The following is a 21,385-nucleotide window of genomic DNA, read 5'->3' as shown; positions in this document are numbered from 1 at the left end:
CAGGAAGAAGAAGGAAGAGCCTGGTGGCACACCCTGATTCCTCCATCTTGTCTCTACAACCCCCCTGTACCAAAACCCCAAAATTTGTGATTCACCCTATAATGATATCTTCCCTTCACCATTTACACTCAAGTGATTCTCGCAGGTTCCATTTCTTCATACATCGGTGGCACATCTCTAGATGGATCAAAATCAAGCCACCAAGTGCTTTTGGCAACATTCCAGGACTCCCGAGCCCCCCAAGGGTTCTCTCGGTAGCTCTGGACATCAGGAGTGATGTGCTGAGCTCCCACAAAATCCCACATAGTTTCTCATGATTCTTGTTACGATTAAACAATAATTATATCCAATTACCAAGCAATCATCACATTGAACAATCATATCATTTATCATAGTCAATAAATGAATATACAGGCGCAGTTTCGCATGATCCAGTAAAGCCTAGCATTTTCCCAGGGCCTACCAAGCCCGACCTTTTCTTTCCAACCCCCTCTGAATATCCCATGATTTTAGAAACATTTTATCCCTACACTATCAAAATGACTTTTTTACAATCATTGTTTGCATTTGCAAAAGTGAGGCTTTTAATTAAAAGTGGATGGGCTGCCTCTGAACAGCCTGGGTTAAATGATCCAGAAAAGTCATTGCCTCTGAACAGCCTGGGTTAAACGATCCAGAAAAGAACCATAGGATTCAGTTTCTCCTTGCCGAATCAGAGAATGAGCATTCTCGTGAGTTCCCGCAGGCTGTACAGTTAAAAGGGCCCTCCAGGCTGCTTTCTTAATATCTCCAAGCACAGCCCAAGACAAAGCCTCAGCCTGGTCTTGGGCTCTGTCCTTTGGAGCATTGCCAGCTAATACACCAACTGTGAGTTGAGCATTAGGACCACCAGCATAACTCTCAACCAATTTGTTCAGATGCTTTCTCCATTCTAAATCCCCTCAAATATACTGCGAGTTCATCAAAATCATCAGAAGAAATATTCTTACAATCTGACAGTGTTAGGTCATAAGAGTCAAATCTAGTTTTCACCACATTGCTAAAATACGAGGAACTCAAGCCACCATCTTTGATTTCTTTCCTTAACTCTTTGATATCATAATGTGAGACGGGCTCCCATCTGGGGTTAGCATTATTCCTTCCATACCTACCTGGCATTACAAGCAAGTCTCCATTAGGTGAAGCAAAGTCTTTACCTTGCCTGTCCTTTATATCTTATCTCAACCCAAGCAGCCAGTCTCTTTGAATTATTTTCCCAAATCAAAATCAGATTTTTTTTTTTTTTGCAGGACCAGCACATAAAAGGTTAACTTCTTCTTTTAAAGACTCACTGGAATCACTAGAGTTACTGTTCTCCTTCTCCCCCACGGCCTTGTAAATCACAGACAGTCTCTGAGGAATTTCAAGGCGACCAGAACCTGTTTGCTTTGTAATGTTACCAGAGAAATCATCCTCCCTTTTGCTAGCAGAGACACCGGTACTGAGAAATTTTCCCCTCTTTCTCTCCCCGTCCTTTTCCTCACAAGCGGCAAAGAGTTCGCATTCTGGAGGGGGCAGAGGGGGGACCCGGACAGGGCTCAGAAAATGGTGAAAGTTGGGGGGCACACCACTGTGGTAGGGGTGGAGGTGTCACTGCCCCAGTCTGAATTTCTGGGTCTTGAGTTACGGCTGAAGTGCACAGGGGGGTCTGGGGACTCTGCCTGAGTGTCAGGGGTAGGCGCAGACGCAGCCAAGGAAGTGCAGGGTTTAGTAGAATGTTTAAAGATATCAATCATCCTAGGACACACCAGAAGCAATTTAGCAGCTGTTTGATTTCTCTTTCTGGTAAAAACATTGTAGAGTTTTGGTCCTAATAGCTCCCAAAGAGGGAGTGAACACAGAAGCTTCATCCGCAGCTGGAAACTGCTTCTGAATGCATAATGGTAAGTCATTTAACTCAGTTTTTGAAATGTTACAAGAATTAGATTTGACCAGATCTTCAAGGTTTTTATAAACATCTCTAGGCAAATTGGACATCTTGTGTCCTATCATGTTCCCAGGGCTTACCTGATCTTGAACAACAGGCAAGCATTATCAGATCTCTGACCCGATCGAGCCAGCGACAAGGGTAGCAATCCCACTTCTCTCTTCTTGCAGGAATTATAATCTTGGAATTCACCCTTCTTTCAGCACTACTTTACAGAAATTACCTCAGGTCTTTCCAACAAGTCAGACACATTGGCTAATTTATCTGCCTCACTCAGGGACACCAATTTCTCAGACAATACCCTTTTCTGACCCAGACATGGAACCAGTGAGAGGCGTTTTAAAAACTTTTATTCCATTTTCAGTCTCATGAGAAAGGTGAGACAATACAGATGTTATAATTCACACCATCACAATCAGAAGCCAACCATTTCCTAATTCCAATACACTAGAAGTGTTTCTTGGCCTATCAGCTTTTTGCCACACCATGCTGTGGATGCCTTAAAGCCAATCACCTAAAACTACCCCTCGGGGGTCCCACTACAATGCATCATTCATAGTTCTATTTCTCCAAATTATTTAGTCTCATTTGCAGGGCCATCCTTTGAAACTTTTTTCTGGCTCCATTTCTCTCTCAACAATATCTGTCCTATTCCATGGCATATCTAACTCAGCATTTCTTGTCTCAAAGTTTGCATATGGATGCATACTGTGTGAGCCTTCGGTCGGGCCCTGAGAATTCTCTACAAATCCATTTCCAACACATGGTAAATTTTACTTATGACTCCATTACTAACGTGGCCACTGCCTTTGCACTAAGCATACATAGAGCCACAATTTATGTTATCCACCCTGTCATTGCATCAGGATTCAATAGTGAGAAGGCAGTACTTTACCTCTCTCAACATCGGCTATGGGCCAGAATGGGTAGAGAAGAAATGGCAAACTGTAAACGTAGAATCCTCTGTTACTCGACAGCAGCGGGGATTCATCTGTGGAAGTAATACCATTGATGCCCAAGACATAAGCTTAGATACTGAACAGGGTGTGTGCCACTTTGAGATCCACCCAGACACCATTGAGAAAACAGCGCTTATACACACTGGTCAGGGCTTTGTATGCTTGAGAACTGCCTGTGCCTTAGTAAAAATAGACAATGAAAATAGATATTTACTTGTTAAAAATCACTCCAACTTTTGTATTTGTAATTTTGTTTACATTGTAGAGTGCGATTTTACATATTCAGAGCCAGTTTTCTCCTACCAACTGATAAAGGTCAACTACAAAATGTATCACCCTTTATCACCTGCACCCATTGGCATAAATATTACAAGATCTGAGGGAGATCTTGAGAAAAATTAAAGAGAATGGAGAGAAAACTTTAATAACTGTTCATCATGATGCAAAAGAAATTGGCAGGACTATGCAAAACATAAAGGAGAAGGTAAGTCATCATTGGTGGAATGGACTTTTTGGATGGTCACCAAAAGCAACTGGTATAGTTTACCCCCTAATCCTTCCAATCATTGTTTTGCTCATTTTCATTGCCAGAAGCTAATTTTGTCCATTGCAATACTTATTTGGAATTGGAGGATGCTACGACTAATGGCAGTCCTGAATTCATTGCCAAGAGCGTATGGTATAGCCTTGAAAGACACTTACCATATGACTTGGTTAGATGGGGAAGAAACTGTGTATTAGTAAAAGAATTTACTAACCCTATAGAAAGAGGGGGGAATGAATCAAGGATTTAAAAAAACAGAAAGAGTTAAAAGTTTACTAGATTTAGTATGGGGGGAAGAATATAGCAAGAGCAGAAATAATAAGGGATAGTTAATTTTTAGCAGGCAAAGTAGTTAAGGCTAGGGTAATCTATCACTTGTTTTTCTTTACTATGTTTAAAGAAGCAGGATGGGATACAGATTTTATTGTGGAAAAAAAAGAGGACCGTAGCCTGCACCTGGGGCCCAAAACCTGAGCTACAGCCAAGGGGTCCGAAAGTCTGCCGACAGGTCATAAGTAAAGAGGTCAAATTGAGGAAGACGTCTTGGCCTTCATCAGAAGGAGACCACTCTCCACTTTAAAACCCACCAAGCCATTTGAAGTGAAAGACTGCACAAGTGTGAAGGAACTTTGGACTCAATTATAATACATTTTAATACAAAGTGGGGGTAGGTGGGTATGGTAATGAATATGTATTAGGCGTTTTGGGAATGATATGAATATATAAGACTTTTTTAGATAAAGAGCCGGAGCCTGTGATTCTTTGCACATATCTTTAGGACAAGACTCCTCGTGTGCCTGGCACTGTAATAAACCTTCTAACTTTAACTAGTGGCGAGTTCTATTCTGTGCTTCACCACGCTGGCTCACGATACCAACCACATGGCAAAAACACATGGCTCCATTATGCATTGTTCCCCTTTCAAAGGTTAACTACCCATTGAACCTTTCGTCATTTCTCATGGGCCTGTTAAAACATGGAACAAATATGACAGAGCTTAAGACACAACCCCAGTCCCTGATACGGTTGTTTGCAAAATATCCTATTCCTCAAATTCTCCTTTGCTGGTCAAGAGCCTCCTAAAGCACTTTCTTTCCCTTGAATGCATTCCAGCTACCTACTTAGAAGGAACACTCTCTTCATTTTTAAGGCCAAGATAGCCACTTGCACACATTAAGCACTGCAATGGGAGAATACAGGGTTCAGGACTGTCTGTTAAAGCTAGGGGAATTCACAAGATTAAGCCCCATTTGTTACACTTAAACATTTTCACGACGCCTCTCCTTCATTTTCTGGGAATCACACACAAGCATTTTGTCACTAAGTCCTGCAAGTGCTATTGATGAGTGAAGACACATTACAACTTTCCTTCTGAAATTAATGAAGAAAACATAGATTCCCTACTTAAATTATTCTGCACTCACTTCCAAATCAGTTCACTACTTAAGCAAAACCCTCAGGCACATCCCCGATTCCCTCTCTCCCAGCAGCTCAGAGCTGCATTGCACAGCGCTTGGCGTGCGCCAGACAGCACAAAGCAGGCTAGCCCGGTGGCCCTGAATATTTCTGCAAAACACTCTGCATCTCACCCCTTTGCTCTGGCTCAGTGCAGAACTGCAGGATTGCAGGCGCTTCCTCCCAGAGCTGCGTGAGGCACTGGCTCCTGCAGATGTGACCTGCCAAGCTGTCACTGCCTCCCATCAGCCTCGCTTCCCCTGGGAGAAGTGCTGTGCCTGAAGGAGGCTGCCCTGTGCTCCAGCCTGCCGAGCAGCCTGGCTCACTCCCCCGGTGCCCAGAGTGCTGCACACACTGCTGACCTTTCCCAGGAGTTACAGAGCAGGCGGCAGAAGAGGAGGAATCCTCAGCCAGCCCAGCAGCCCTCGGCTGCCCTTCGCCTTGCTCTGCTCCTGGGCACACTCCAGACCACCAAGGCTTCCAGTCCATGAGGACAGGAACCCCAGCTCTGCCTGCAGACCAGCGGACAAAGCTGCATTTTTCCTCCTCCTCCATGCCACTCCTGGAAGTAGCAGCGGAATGTGCATGACCTGTCGGTTCTTCACACCCAAGATGATTTTTAATAAAGGCATTAAAAAGGAGGAAGATCTCCTGCCATATTTATTTCAGCTGGGCACTCATCTGGGATAACCATGCCTGAAGAGGACACCGGGACTGGGATGGCCACCCACCCTGGACCTCCAGGACAGCTGGCTATCAGGAGTAGAGAAGATTGGCTTGGGACCAGTGGCGTGGAGGAGCGACGGACTGGTGAGAGTGTCTGGCGGCGGGAGTAGGTGCGAGCGAGTGGAGTGTGAATGAGATGGGGGCTGGCAGCTCGGACCCTGTGAGTGAGTGCAGACCCTCTAGTACCACAGTTTCGGACTCCCGCAAGGGAGCTGGCTGAGAACGGGGGGAAGAGAGTGGGATCGGGGGTTGAGGCACCTCCTAAGGGGTAGAGAGGGCCCCTTTCCGGGCGTGCGGTGGAACTATTGTGTGAGTGGCATGCAATCCAAAAGTCCTGACAGGGGAAAGTTGGGCATATCGCAAGTCCTGAAAAGAATTTGGGGCAAGCCCAAAAGTCCTGCAGGCAAGTTAAGTCCTGACAAAGGAGGTCAGGCACGAGTCAGTGGAGGAGGCCAGGATCGCGAGTTTTTAAGTCCTGATAACCTAAGTCCTAGCATTAACAAGGGAAGTTAGGCAAACTAGAGATCAGGCAGTTCTTTTTTTTAAAGTCCTGAAGAAAAGGGTCAGGCAAATCTGAGTTTCAGTGGAGGAAGCTGAGACTCCTCAAATAAGATTTTTCTGAGTTACATGTCAGTGCATTTCTTTTTGAGTAGAGGCACCTTTTTTGAGTAGAGGCACCGCATTGGGTGAGACCCCAAAAAAATGGGAGGATGTAATAGCAAGAAGGGAGGCAAGAGACTGAGGAATATACCCCCCACCATAGTCCCTCAGGTGAACTGCTAGAGAGATGGGATTCTATAGAGGCCACAGAGGGGTTAGATAAGGTTAAGATGATTCATTACTGTTTAGAAGTCTGCCCAGAGTTAGATGTGCAAGGAGGATGGCAGTGGTGTGGGACAAAAGACAAGTGGATGTGTCAACAACTGAGTCACTATCTGACAGCTCAAGAGGATACAGATCCCAAGCAACTATTATATGCAACTTGTTGGTTAAAAAGTGCTATTGAGGATGAAGGTGTGTGAATTTGTAAGGTGCAGAGGAAGAAAGAGAGGAATGAAGGAGGGGATGCTGGAGTTAGAGAGATTAGTAAAAGGTGGGACCCCCTGGACTGTTTGCCTCCTGATGCCCTTCCACCTTACCATCCTCTTCCTCAGGCACCTCAAATGGCAGATCCAGCTTTTCCCCTGGCTGCCATCCCATTGCCCCCTCCTCTAATTCCTTCTTCTACCTCTTTGGCTTCCTCTATGGTAGACCCGGTATCTCCTCTGGTGGCCACTCCCTCACCACCCCCTTTGGCTCCTTCACTTGCTTCTGCACCACCACGAGTGCCTACTCCACCTGTTGCACTCTCCACCCCTTCTCCAGCTCCACTGAACATGCACTCACACTCTTCTCCCACTCCTACTGCTGTCCCTTTACCTCCTCCTAGTTGGGACACAAATGCCTCCTTACCTGGTAAACTCTTATCACCAGATACAGCTGTTGACCTACAGAAAGTCCAGGTTAATGAGAATATACCTTTAAATGAGTAGTTTTGTGTCTGAGGATGGGCCATACTGTGGTACCTGATCCAAAACCTCCAAGGTAGAGAGACTTTTTCCCTTCAGAGAAGTTCCTATGGTAGGAGTAGCGGGAGGTGTTGGCTTTGTGAACGCTCCTCTGCTTCTGAGGTGAGAAGATTCAAGGAGTTAGGGAATTTAGTTGAGGACCCAGTGGGCATGGCCAACCAAGTGGATCAATTCCTAGGTCCAAATATCTACACTTGGGAGGAGATGAATTCCATTCTAAAGCTATTATTTTCCCCAGAAGAGGTCCAGATAATTAGAGCTGCTAGCAAAAGAATTTGGGAAAAAAAACTGTCTGGGACCCCAAGTACCATCTGGTGTACAGAAATTGCCATCAGCGGATCCTAATTGGAACCCTAATCAGGAGGAAGGGGGTAAAGCTTATGGTGTTCTACCTCAAGAGTGGGGAGGCTGCAGGAAACCCCTGGCTTACGTCTCCAAATTGTTAGATCTAGTGGCTAGAGGCTGGCCAGTTTGTACACAAGCAGTAGCAGCTACTGCTATCCTGATAGAGGAGACCCAAAAATTGACCTTATAAGGAAAAATTAAAGTACATACCCCTCAGGATCTTAAGACAGTGCTGAGCCAGAGGGCTCAGCAGTGGCTAACTGATGCAAGAATATTAAAATATGAAATAATACTAATGAACACAGATGATTTAGAATTTTTCACATCAAATGCCCTCAATCCAGCACAATTCCTCATGGGAGAGCCTTTAGAGAATTTAGAATACGATTGCCTTGAACTGATTAGCCTTCAAACAAAAGTAAGAGAGGATTTAGAAGATCAGCCGCTAGCCACTGGAAGAATCTTGTTCACAGATGGCTCTTCGAGGGTAGTAGATGGAAAAAGAGCTTCAGGTCATGCCATCAGAGATGGAAAAACTTTACAAATTGAAGAAAAAGGGAAACTACCACCAAACTGGTGAGCCCAAGGTGGAATATATGTCCTGAAAAGAGGATTAGACTTACTGGAGGGAGACCAGGGAACTATTTCTACAGATTCCCAATATGCATTTGGGATAGAGTTCACACATTTGGGAAAATATGGGTGGAGCGTGGGTATCTAAGCTCAAAAGGAAAAAGCTTAGCCCTGAGAACCTGGTCAGGTCCGTATTAGAATCTCTACAGAAACCAACAGGAGACAATCTTGAAGTTAGAGGAAACCGACTGGCTGATCGGATAGCAAAAGAAGCAGCTTTAGAATCAGAGGATCCAGTGAAAGTTTTCAAAGCAGAAACCACACCTGAGGAGGGAGAAAGAAGAGAGGACCCCATGTTTAGTGAAAAAGAATTGAAGGTTATAAAAGATTTAAAGTTACACCAAGGGCAACAAGGGGAGTGGTTAACCTCAGATGGATGGGTGTTTTTAAACAAAGCACTTGCTCGGACAGTACTAACAGATCCACATAAATTAACCAACTGGGGAGTCCAAGGATTATGTGATCATTTCCTAAGAAATAACCTGTGCATAGGCATACATGGCCTGGCAAAAGCAATTACAAAAGGCTGTTTAATTTGTCAAAAAGTAAACCAGAAGGTCATGAGAAAGGTAGCACCCGGAGGGAGGGAATTAGCTCTAAGACCTTTCCAGGGCTTACAGATAGATTTCACTGAGATGCCCCCAGTGCAGAGATACAAATATTTACTGGTTATAGTAGATCATCTCATCCATTGCGTGGAAGCCTTCCCGACTAAAAGGGAAACAGCCCAGGTCGTGGCAAGAGTAATCTTGGAGAACATTATCCCCAGATATGGAGTGGTGAACACCATAGACTCAGACCGAGGTCCACATTTTGTGGCCTGAATATTGCAAAATATAATCCAAGCTTTAGGAATGAAATGGATATTACATACTCCATGGCACCCCCAGAGTTCTAGGAGGGTGGAGCAGATGAACAAAACTCTCAAAAAAATGTATTAACTAAATTGATGGAAGAAACAAAAATGAATTGGCTAAAGTGCTTGCCCCTAGCGCTTTTGCACATCAGAACAAGACCCTGATATAGGGATTTCACCCTATGAAATGATGTTTGGACTGCCATTCTTGTTAACACCCTATAGCACAGGAGACTATTTGGAAGAAGAAGAAGCTGCCAGAAAATATTTAGAAGTCATTGGAAGAACCCTGGAAGGACTTAGAAAAAGAGGACACCTCCCCCAAACTTCCCCTCTTGACACCAAAGTACATAACATTACCCCCAGGAGATTGAGTTTTGATAAAATCCTGGAATAGTGGACCATTAATGCCTAAATTTGAAAGCTCCTTTCAGGTACTCCTCATCGCTAATTTGGCTGTGTGGACCAGAGAAAAGGGTTGGACCCACATCACAAGAATAAAAGGAGCAGTCTCACCCCTGGGCGTTGGACAGGATTCAACGTCAGTTTCTCTCTCTGGCATTGGACCAGGTTCCACATTACTCTCACCCCCTAACTAAGGACAGAATTCAACATCAGTTTCTCCCTCTGGCATTGGACCAGATTCACAGATTCCACACTACTCTCACCCCCTAACTCAGGACAGGATTCAACCACATCACAAGTTAATTCACCTGAGGATTCCATAAGTAATTCTTATTAAGTTCTCCCAATTTAGTACCAAGGACTCCAGGTTAATCTTCTACAGAGTACTCCCCTAGGAGAAACTAAATTAGGAAAGACGGACCAAGAGAGGTTTAACCAGAGAAGCGGATAGAAGGAAGATGACCCATACTGGACTCTTGGGAAGGGTAGTTATGATGGCTTTCAATGCAGCTGGTGCTCTGGGAGCCCAAGAGAGCCATGCAGTAAGTGCTACCAACCCCTCTATGAGGAAGAAGTAGTAAGTTCCTTGTCTAGAGTCGACACCAATTTTAACCCTAATTGTGTCAACCTTTTCCAATCGGTCCTTTGTCAAGAGGATGAGAAAATATAATGGATAGCCCAGAATACTGCCACTTTTAGGCAGCGACTACTGGCAGAGTGCCCTGTCGGAGAAGCCTGGTTGCACTTTGAACGTGATGCTACTGGAGCAAGCCTGGTAGATCTGGTCAAAGAGAAAGAGATCGTAAAAGCAATAGGAGAACAAGACCAGTTAGAGATAGCCCGAGGTAAGAATCTTTTCCTAGATTCAGTGGAAAAAAAATCAGCCACAAACTGAATCTAACTAAACCTATGGACTTTCAAAAGAGATTGGTGGAAAAAGGTCGCTTTCCTCACTGTGTGTATACTTGCTGGATTGCTCTTTTCACCATGCTTTTTTGCCCACTTCATTAAAATGGTAACATTAGCTGTGCAGACCAACCTAGAGATCTCTAAAGAAATTAACCTGAAGAAACCACAAAAGGTAATGAAATAAAGTAACCATGATTACAGGAGGGCTCAAGAAATTTATAATCAATACAAAAAATTAAAAAAACTCTATGTTCATGAGTTAGAAATTGCAAGTTGATGCGGGCTCAAGTTTAAGCCCGATCAAAGAAAAAGAGGGTGGACTGTTATGAGTAGAAATGTTGCCCATTTTTTTTAAAGGTTGCAGAGTTCACAAGTTAACCCAATTGCGGCCAGGATGGAGTTCTAACTGTTTGTTGTTGATGGTTCCATGTTGTAGTCACCTGTTGTTAATAGTTTTTCATTAACTACCTGTTGTTGATGGTTGGGAATTCCCCTTTTTGTTGAGCTACACCCCTGCTGCTTCCTGGAAAATGGCACCTGGACAGTGAAGAGGAGGGGACAATGGGATTGGCATGGAAATGGAGAAACCCCTCACCAAACCCAGAAAAAACCCCTAAAAAGAATGAGCCAACACGGAATTAAGAGATCGAAGTGATGTCTAGGCGTGAGGAACACAATCCCAGATCCGCTAAGACCCTTTTCACCCTTCACCTTAACCTAAAAAGACGTTGGCTAGAAAGAGAACCCCGAATGTCAAACTGAAAAACTGGGAATCTCCTGGTGCTCTCATGAGGATGGAAGCCCCAGCTCTGCCTGCAGACCAGCGGACAAAGCTGCACTTTTCCTCCTCCTCAGTGCCACTCCTGGAAGCAGGGGCGGCATGCGCGCAACCTGTCGGTTCTTCCCACCTGAGCTGATTTTTAATAAAGGCATTAAAAAGGAGAAGGATCTCCTGCCCTATTTATTTCAGTATGGTCTGGAGAGGATGAATGAAGAAGAACCTTCCCCACTTACAAACCATACCAAAGAAGACATAAGTGTGACTTAGCACCAGTAAAAAACAACTGGTAATTCAGAAGAAAATGCGGAGCTTTCTGAAGGGGTCAGAAGGAGGGGAATCTCCCAAATGAATTGATGTTTTAGAAACTTTATTTAATAATAATCCTACTCTATAAACTTATACTATAAACCTACTCTATAAACCAAAACTACTCAACAATCCTACTCTACAGTCCTACTCTACAATCCTACTCTAAATTGGCTATGGAGATAATATCTTGATCATTACATTCTTCTTCTCCACCCCTCCTTCTTCTTTTTGACTGAGTTGATGAGTGGTGCAAGGGTGGATGCTGGCTTGGCTGAAGTCACAAATGGATGCTGTCCACAGGAAAAAAAACAAAACAACAAAGAACAGTGAACCAGGACTTTCCAAGCTCAGTGCTTCACAGACTCAATCAGGATTCCTCTGGGTCATAAAAAGACCCAGGAAGAGGAGCGATGGGACCATCAGCTCTCCAGTCCTCACGTGCAGGACCTTGCCATCACAGGCAAACCTGGCCCAGAATCCCATTCATCTCTTTATTGTGATGGCTTCATCTCTCTGGGATTTTTGCCCTGCCAGTGCTCTAGAAATGGTGCTTTCTGTCCCTGCCATTTCTTCCTTTCAGGAAACTCCAATGACTCACATAGCTCCCTGCCTTGAAAGACAGGCACTGTGCTGATTTCCACAGGGACAGAAAGCAGTGTCTGCCTTTCCATGCCATGGCCCTCCTATGCTGGATGGCACCTTCCTTCCCAGCAGGGCAAACCCAGTGACACTGGGTCCTGCAGTTCCCTCTCTGTCACAACCTGGCAGTGACCTTGGGGCAGTTCCCGTCTGCTTGAGCATGCCAGGCAGCAGATGGGGCTGGGACAAGTCCCTCCCAGCTGTCCCTGTTTGCGTGCCAGAAACCTCTAAGGGTGGGCTGGGGAGAACAAACCAAGGCCCCTCAGAGGCTCACAGTGAGCCCCCCACAGCCCCTCCTGCCCACAGCCAAATCTCTGACTGCTAGGCCAGGACTGGCTTCCTTGGGTTCCTTCACCACCATTTCATGTCTCTGTACCTTCATTGCTCCACTTCAATTCTTTTGCCATTAGATAAAACTGAACACCCCACCTAATTACCAAACAGGATGACAGAAATAGTCAGAGGACAGAGCACTTGTCCTGTCAGGAAATGCGGACAGAGGTGGAGTTATTCAGTTTTGTGAAGAACAAGCCCCATGGAGACTTTTTTGCCACTTTCCAAGACTTCAGAGTGACTTTGAAGAAAGTGGGGGACACCTTTTTTAACAGGTCCAGTTACAATAGAATGTGGTCAATTTTTTAAATCAAAATGGGGATCAAGTCAGAGTAGGTCTAAGGCAGAACTTGTTTACTCAGAGCATGGTGCCACTCTGGCACAGGTTGTCCCAAGAGCTTGTAGGTGCCCCATCCCTGGAACCATTCCAGGTCAGGTGGCAAAGGGCTCTGAGCAACCTGATCTCTTTAAAGATGTCCCTGCTCATTGCAGGACACTTGGAGCAGAGGACCATTACAGGGCCCTGCCAGCCCAGCCCAATCTACAATTTCTCACCATTTTCATCTGAAGAGCACCAAGAGTGGAGGTGAGAAGGAAGGGGGTTCATCTGATGCCTTGGACTTCAGTGGAGGAGGAGCCCATCCCTCGGACTCCATTTCACCTGCAGCCCCTTCACAGTTTACCTTCAGGAGCTCCTTGGCAGACCAGCGCCGTGCCTCGTCTGTCTGCAGGCAGCAGCTCAGGAAGTCACACAGGCAAGATGAGAATCGGTTGGGCTGCCATAGCTGTGGTCTCTCTCCCCTGGCTGTCAGGAATTGAGCCTGCAAAAAAAGGAAACACCAGGCTCCACCTGCTTCTTTCCCATCTGTAACTGCTCTCCCACGTCCCATTGTTTAAGCTCCACTCCAAAGTGGCAGTTTCTGAACTGGCAGAGACCCAGAGATTACTTTCCTTTACCAACAAAAAACCCAAAGCCTGATGCAGCCACAGCTTTTCCAACATTCAGCAGATCTTGCTTTGGCAGCCGATTTCATTGACTGACTGAGTTAGTGGGAGCTACATCAGCAAAGAACATTTCCTTCCCTGAGGATTCACACCATCTTGACAGGCTTTTTAGAAGAGGGACTTTGCTATACTACCTACTATTTCCAAGGATTAGTACATGAAAGGTATCTCTGCAGTGCTTGTTAGTCCCTGAAGCACAACTGCCATAAAACAAATCTCATTGAGCTTCTTGTCCTCTTCTAGGAAACAGTGGTAAGTGAAAGGAAAGAAAGGAAATCCACCACGTATTCATCAGGAAAGGAAAACAAACATTTGGAATCTCATATCCAACACAGAGACATCAAAATGCATGCACAAATATATTGAGATGAAAATGCCTGCTTGGGTGCACGGGAGCCTCCTGTAGCTCGGTCTCTCAGCTGCAAGTTTCAGCTTCTTTATGGGGCAAAAGGAAACCTTTTCATGGTCAAATCAGAGGAAGAAGTGCCATACCTATGGTTACCCTCTGCTCATTTGGATACTCAAGGCAATGCCTTAATGGTGTGCCCATTGTGGAAAGTGTTGGGTAAGAAATGGGAGGTTTGGCAGGATCTCCATGACCCCAGGCTACGGCCTGGTCTCCATAAAAATGCTCATCACAATACTAGCAGCTCTGTGCTGGTGGCACTGAAATGGATGGTTCCCAAAGAGACTTTGTTATTATCCTCTTCAACCCAAAGGAAAATTTCCAAGCCTAAAACAACAAACACACTCCGCTTGAGTATAAACAATTCTGGCAGCTTTCTTTCCTTTTCCCCACACCACCAGAGGTCACAAAGAGGGTTTTATCCTGTCCCTCTGCAGCTGTGCTCAGCCACTGGACATGGTGGGGAGCTGGAGTCCTCACTGTCATTAGAACTGTGCAGGCCAGGGATGGTCCTGCTTGTGTGGTAAAGGAACACAGCACTGGTGTCAACTGTCCACGCTGGATCCCAGCCCAGGCACCTGGCTGCAAGCTCATCAACTTGTTAAAGTACCAAGAAACAGCCAAGGCTTTAGCGTACAATTCTAACTGCAGTTGGAGAAAAACACATCCTAAACTTATCCAGGCCGCCCACACATGTGACTGAACAATGTACAGATGACTTGAAAACCTGAAACAGGACTTGGAAAAGATGCTACAGTATGGAGGAAAATTGATGTGCTGTGGTTCAAAAAGGAAAAAGAAAGCAGGACTACTTGGGCTATGCTTTGGTGGCTGTTTCTTTTTCGCTTTTTCTGTAAAACTGAAACTCAACCTCCATTTTAGAGGATATTTATCACACATCCAACCGTTCCACTAAAAAATTCTGGTCCTTCAGAGACAGAGCTCCAATAGGGTTCAAAAAGCAAATCAGAAATGTCAGGCATGGCTGGAGGTCAAAATGGCAACTTTCTGAACTGGTTGAACTGGTTAGGTTTCTGAATTGCCACTTAGAGGATATTTATCACACATCCAACCGTTCCACTGAAAAATTCTGGTCCTTCAGAGAGAGAGCTCCAACAGGGTTCAAAAAGCAAATCAGAAATGTCAGGCATGGCTGGAGGTCAAAATGGCAAGTTTCTGAACTGCTTAAACTGGTTAGGTTTCTGAATTGCCACTTCCCTTCTGATGCAACCGAATCTACAGTGGATGCCTATGTACTGCAGGGACATTTTTAGTAGGGGACCTTGGTGGAAGTGGTGCCAGCAGATGGCAATGGGATTTTGTCCAATGGCACACAGAATGTGGGACAGGTGAGAAAGACAGCAGGATCAGAGAGTATTTGCTCCTTACCGAAACAGGAGTTGCATTCCTGTAAGGAACTTCTCGTTCCACCATTTCGATGCCCACGATTCCAAAAGACCATATGTCCACTTTGGGGCCATATGGTTGACCTGTCAGCACTTCAGGCGCCATCCACCCAGAAGTGCTGGCCACAGAGATCTGTCTGCTCTGCTCAGGGGTGAGCTGAACAAAGAGGCCAAAGTCAGCTGTGGAGAAAACAACAAACCATGAAAGCCAGCTCCAATTAGGAAACCAAGCAAATGAATTTTCCCCTCTCAGGCTAAGGATGTGCTGTTGAATGTCCTGGAGAACTGTCCACACTCACTTTCCTTGGGGTTTTAGCCAAGGAAGTATGGAATTGGCCACTTCCAAAAAATACCGGGTTTTTTAACGCTACTTACAGCAGTGGACTTTATTCCCCTGAAGCTTTAGGTCGTGGCTGCCTCCCTCTGGAAGGGACACATGCAGACCAACAGCAGTCTTGACTTCTTGGGGTTCCTTGTCATACCTCTGTGCACATTGCAACTGTGCCCTCAGCTCACAGCAGGGGTCCTGCACTGCCACCCGCACCACTTCTGGGGTGCTGGCAGTCACTCAAAGCAGCCCCACATCCCTGGAACGCTGCACCTGACCAAGAATATACTGACCCAGGTTGACAGAGCCGTTGGTTCGGAGAATGATGTTGCAGTTCTTCATATCTCGGTAGATCACATGGTTTGAATGGAGAAAATCCAGTCCTTGCAGGCACTGAGAGAGAAAACAGAAACAGGAGGGCAAAAATTAGTGATGTGATTTCATCACACAAGAAAGGAAACAAAGAATCTAAAAGATTCCCTTTCCCCAGGGGAATGGGGAGTAATGGCAGAACACAGTGCCACTGAGAGGAAGAGCTTGCTGCTCCAACATTTGCAGAGCAGGACCTTCCTAAGGAAAGGCATGTCAGCTTTTGAAAGAGCAACAGCACCTGCACTTGTAGACTGCTCCCTGCAAACCAGCCAGGATGACAGCTGCTGTAGTGGACATGCTATCTCCATGCAGAAGACAAATGAGGGTTTTCCCAAGAAAGAAAAACACACTTCCTTTGGGGTGAAGTGGCTCAACTTTTGGATGGGAGGCTGCATGACAAAGGTTTTATTAGTGGCCTCAGCACAGACTTGGAAGTATCACATCAGTCACCTTCCTGAAGAAAAAAGCATTTTGGCCGCACTACTATCCTTTTCAGCTGAGGACTGTGAGAAATGAGTCTGTCTGTTTTCTTTACTCTTCGTTTCAAATCCTGCCACAAGCACCTTTGCTTTCACAGGCAAGGAATGCACTGAAGAAAGGCTCCAGGCAAATATTTAGAGAGGCAAGGTGGACCACAGCAAATACAAGAGGCAGAGCGAGAGTATAACAGCCGGAGATAAGAGTACAAGAACTGAGTACAGTGAGTACAGGGGCACTGGCAGGCATTTAACTTTAAGTGCTTTGACTTGCCCACAGCATACCAGCCACACAGAAACAAAGCTTGGCACGTGAAACCTCTCCTCTTCAGAGCCCCTTGTTTCCCAGACAATTCTTCCCAAGCCCTCAGAAGCACAGATGGGATTGCTGACCTCCCGACTGATGGCTGCCATCTGCTCTTCAGACAGGTGGGTCTTGCTGATGACATCGCTCAGAGTGCCTCCATCCATGAACTCCATAACCAGCCAGAGTTCCTCACCCAGAAGGTAGCTGAAAAAAGGAAACAAGGGCATGGAGATGAACATGCATGGCTAGATTGTTTTCTTGATTGATTCTTGTTTCCAGGTCCCTTTGTGACAAGGCCAGAATCAAAGAAATAGACATTCCCTCTCGGCTGTGCATTGTTTGCAAACTGTGCAGTCTGGAGGAGAAAGGCACTGCTGTGAAAAAGGAGATGTCTAAAATGGCCAGCAAGCAAAAAATGCAGTTTAGTAACAGATTAAAAAGCCTGTCTCACTGTGTGTTTCTGGAGATAAGCACCCACTCTTCCTGGCATGCAAAGCAATGAAAAAGAGGGGACAATTCAAGGGAAATCCATGTTAGTTTATCCGGTCATAAAAAGACACTTGAAAAAAATCAAGCCCCAAAACACAGTGGTGGCTGTGAATTTACGGTTATTAATTTAGTAAGATATGACTGATCCAGGTTTTTGAAGAATTCTCAAACTATGTATTCCAGGAAAGACTCATGCAGAGAAGATGCACTTTTTTCCCATCCATTAGAGATGAGCACAGCAATAATAATTAGCCAGTAATTACAGCTCTACTTTCTGCCAGTGACCAAAGTGGGATTTTACCTTGCATGTTTACTATATGTAAAGAAACATTGAGAAAAACTCACCTGTCTAAATAGTTGATCAGGTTGGGATTCCTATTAATTTTCATGACCATGAGTTCATTGACTTTCAGTTCCTTCTTCCTCCACCCTTTTAGATTTATTTTCTTTATGGCCACCTAAAATGACATTGAAAATCAGTAACTTGAGAAGCTGGTGGCACGAGACCACAACACACATGGAGCAAGTGATTTTGCAATGACACAGCTGGGCTGCGCTAAACTGCCTTGTGATTAGGCACTGCAGTAATTAGGAGCTGACATTCCAACAGCCCATTTCTCTGCTTCCTTGGGGGCTGTTACAGGACACACGGGGCCATTGACATTTTGCCTTTTCCACTTGGTAACAGTGGTGTGTGTCTCAGCTATCACCCCCAAAGCTCTGACCACACTCCCTGCTGCTTTGTTTGGGATTCAGAAGAAGTAATCTATGCCTTAATACTCTGTGGATACATCTTGGGCTATGGGCAGGGCTTAGGGCTTTTAGGGACACCTTGCAGATCTCTCCCTACATGCAGTTCCCAAGTGCACACAGCAGGTGGCTAAGGAACTACCAGTAACTTTCAGATGTATTTGCTGGCAGTCAGAAATGAGAATTCAGGACTCTGAAGCTGTAGCCCCAAAGAGCAGGGAGGTGCTCTAAGGCACCACCCTTGTTTTAGCAAAGAAGAGCGAGTGAGCGCCTCCTTGTCTGGAAGGAACCGCTGCCCTCCATGCCTTTCTTCCGGCAGCTGAGGAGGACAAAGACTGTGCCAGATGTATTTTGCAGGCTGCTACCAGTCTGTGCTTCTTGTGCCTTTTCAGCACAGCTCTACCCAAAGCTCCAGCCACAGCTCCCACCCCCCAGAGGGGAAGGCCCTCAAGAGCATCAGAGTCTGCAGGGGCTGTTGACATTTACCTCTCCTCCTGTGGCATTGTCGAGTGCTCTACAAACATCTCCAAAAGTCCTAGAAACAAAACAGAAGCAAAGAAAGTAGAAGCCATTTAGATCTTGCACTGAAAGCCAGCCCACACAGGAGATCTCTGCTGTAAGTGCCTAAAACCTGCAGGATGCAGGAGGGTTCTGCCAGAAGGCACATGATGCATTTTCTTCTCAAGTGCATGGGCACTGGGCCTGTTCTCGAAGCGCTGGGGTTTACTGCCTCTGCTCAAAAACAGAGCTTCTTCTTTCATCTCGGGTTTCAGTTTCTAAACTGTTCAGTTTTTATCCTGACCACAGAGTATTTCCTTCAGCAAACTCTTGGAAAGAAATGTTCCTGAGAACTGTTATCTGACAGCTATCAGGGAGGAGGTTTCTCCTTCAGGCAAACAAGTTTCTTCCCCTTTATTAGTGTGGCAGTATGATATAGAGATATACAAAGATGCTAAGGAAATGAACACAGAACTGTCCCATACATGAGAGACAAAGAGATTTTCCTTGCTGCAGGCAAGACCTTGGCAGCATGGAGGTGTCTCTGACAATGCCTTCTGAGCACACACACAAATTCTGAGCAGCACTGAGAGATGGGACAATCAATCCCCAGTATGTGAACATGGGGATAGATGTCTGTTTGCAGCTTGCCTGACTTCATGTTGGATAGACATTCCACCAGAAAAATACCTGGCCCATGGCTGTGTAGAAGTAACTGAGGTTGGACTCACCCGCTGCCAATATATTCCAGTTCAGTGAATTTCATGATGGGATTTTCCTTCTTCACTATTTTCCCTGAGGGAAACAAAATGCAAGATGCTGACTTTAAAGCAGAGATCCGAGCTTCCAGGAGATACAAAAGGCAGCCCCAGTGCCTGGAGCTCTGAGCCCTTTGTGGTCGGCTGGGTAACAGCAACAACAATCAGGCAGACAGCTCTGAACACAGATGGCCAGCAGAGAGACTGATTTTCTACAGCAGCTCCTCTGGGGAGTCCTAAATGTCCCTGTGATACCAAACTCAGGAGAAACATTTGGTACACCTGTGCTGACACGTGCACACACTGCACTGTCCCTCAGACAGGAAATAGAGCAGACGTACTCAGCAGCTCCAGGGAGTCACCCTCGGTCTCCTGTTGCTGAGCAGCAGCTGGCTCAGTGCGGGAGGTGAACAAACTGCCCTGGCTCCGCTTCTCAGGTCGGGGAGCAAAGGCTCCTTTAGACAATGCTGCTGCTGCTGGTTTGGTGACAGAGCCTGTGGAGATCTGGGACAAGAAATGAGTTTATGTCAGAAAGGTGGCTGGCAGAGATTTCCCTGAGATCCCTTTGTGAAATGCAAGCCCTTAGGAAGGTGCTGTCAGCCACATGCAGGGCTCTTCAATGGTTTTTTTCTGATATCCACTTCTCAAACTGGATGGGTCAAAACCAAAGGCTAGTTTTACTCAAGTTCATGGCCAGATTCATGTTCCATTTTCATGGATTTTCTGAAGGATGACTGCCACAAGCACCATTCTACTTCCTCTCAAGGATTCCTTTCCCCCTCCAAGGGCTGCAGACACACTTGCAGCTCCTTGTTCAAATGTTCTGCCTCCACCCATTCTGTCTTCTTTTCTTGCACCATCTTCAGGTCATGCTTAACCTGTAGCACTTCTGGTGGGGACGGTACCTGTGCCTCACTCCTAACTTGGGGCCTTTCATGGCCAGTCATTCGCTGGAAGTCTTCGCTGGCTGCCAGGTGAGATGTCAACATTTGCACCTCAAATCAAACAGAACAAAGCAGTCAGAGACTACAGCTTGTCCCTATCAGCCAAGAGTCATCGACTGTGAGGAAGGGGAAAGGACAGACAGACAGGAGATACAGACAGCTTGCTTCAATCCTCCATCTGGGTCACCATGTTCCCCTGTAAAAACACCTCAAGAAACAAGGAGAGCAGGAACAGGCCAGCAGGAATCAATTTAGATGACTGCTGGCCAAAAGGCCAAAGGACAAGTCCCACTATCCAGGGCAGCAGTAGAGAATCAGCACACCAGGAAATGTCCTTCAGAGTGACTCTAATACACACTACAGCAGGATGGCACTCAGAGGCATCACCCCACTCCCTGTTGCTCTGCACTGGAAAGGCAAGAAGGGCAGAAACCACCGGTTTGCTGACTGCAGTGACTGCATCCCTCTTTCACTCAGTTGCTTTTGGACAGACTGAAGGAGGCGATTAGCTTTCTCTCTGATGATTTTCATTTCTTCCTCCATCCTCTTCTCCCTTGCAGTGATCCTAGTGTGAGCTGTCTAAAGCTCTGTGTTCAGCTGTTGCTTCATGCTCTCTAAAAAACAAGTGAGAGGATGTTTCAAAAGTGGAGTGGCTGCCACTCCACTTTTGGAGAACCTCATTTCTTTTCAGATCTACCACCACATCTTCTAAGGAGAAATCAGAGGTTTGGATTGCATTGGCATTCTAAGACACACCTACTGAATTATGATTGGCTAATTGAATTGTACTTCAAATTGCTGTCATACGAACATTTCATGCTGCCTACTAATGCGTAACAATGTTCTGTTTGTAAATCTGAACTTTTTGTATTTGAAATTCTGTAATTTTAAAATAGGGATTTGCCAGTGATGCCTTGCTTTGTGCTTCTGCAGTTGTCTAAATGAATTTTTTTTTTTGCGTTCCCAGCTGCCCTTCCACAGTTTACTGCTTTTGGCCAAACTGACAGCTTGCTCTGCAATTCTTAAACACCAGGAACATTAATTGTTCCTTTCTCACTCACCTCAGGATCAGCACCACAGATTGCACTCTTCATGTGACCTGTAGCGGGCAGGGAAAATGAACCAGATGCTGTAAGAAAACTGCCTGGGCTGCTGAATCCTACAGAACAAGTCAACTCAAACAGATGTGATTTCCCATTTCACAACTTCCCTCAAGGA

The 21,385-nt window shown here is 45.6% G+C and overlaps 1 pseudogene; it reads right to left on the bottom strand.

The window, feature by feature from the left end:
- The window catches only part of LOC132342041 (serine/threonine-protein kinase PAK 3-like), a 56,486-nt pseudogene that overhangs the window by 17,757 nt on the left and 17,344 nt on the right, over positions 1-21,385 (bottom strand).

Source organism: Haemorhous mexicanus, chromosome Z, assembly GCF_027477595.1.
Source record: "Haemorhous mexicanus isolate bHaeMex1 chromosome Z, bHaeMex1.pri, whole genome shotgun sequence".
NCBI classification, from domain to species: Eukaryota; Metazoa; Chordata; class Aves; order Passeriformes; family Fringillidae; genus Haemorhous; species Haemorhous mexicanus.
The sequence above is the reverse complement of the archived record's forward strand: the minus strand, read 5'-3'. Positions and strand labels throughout refer to the sequence as shown.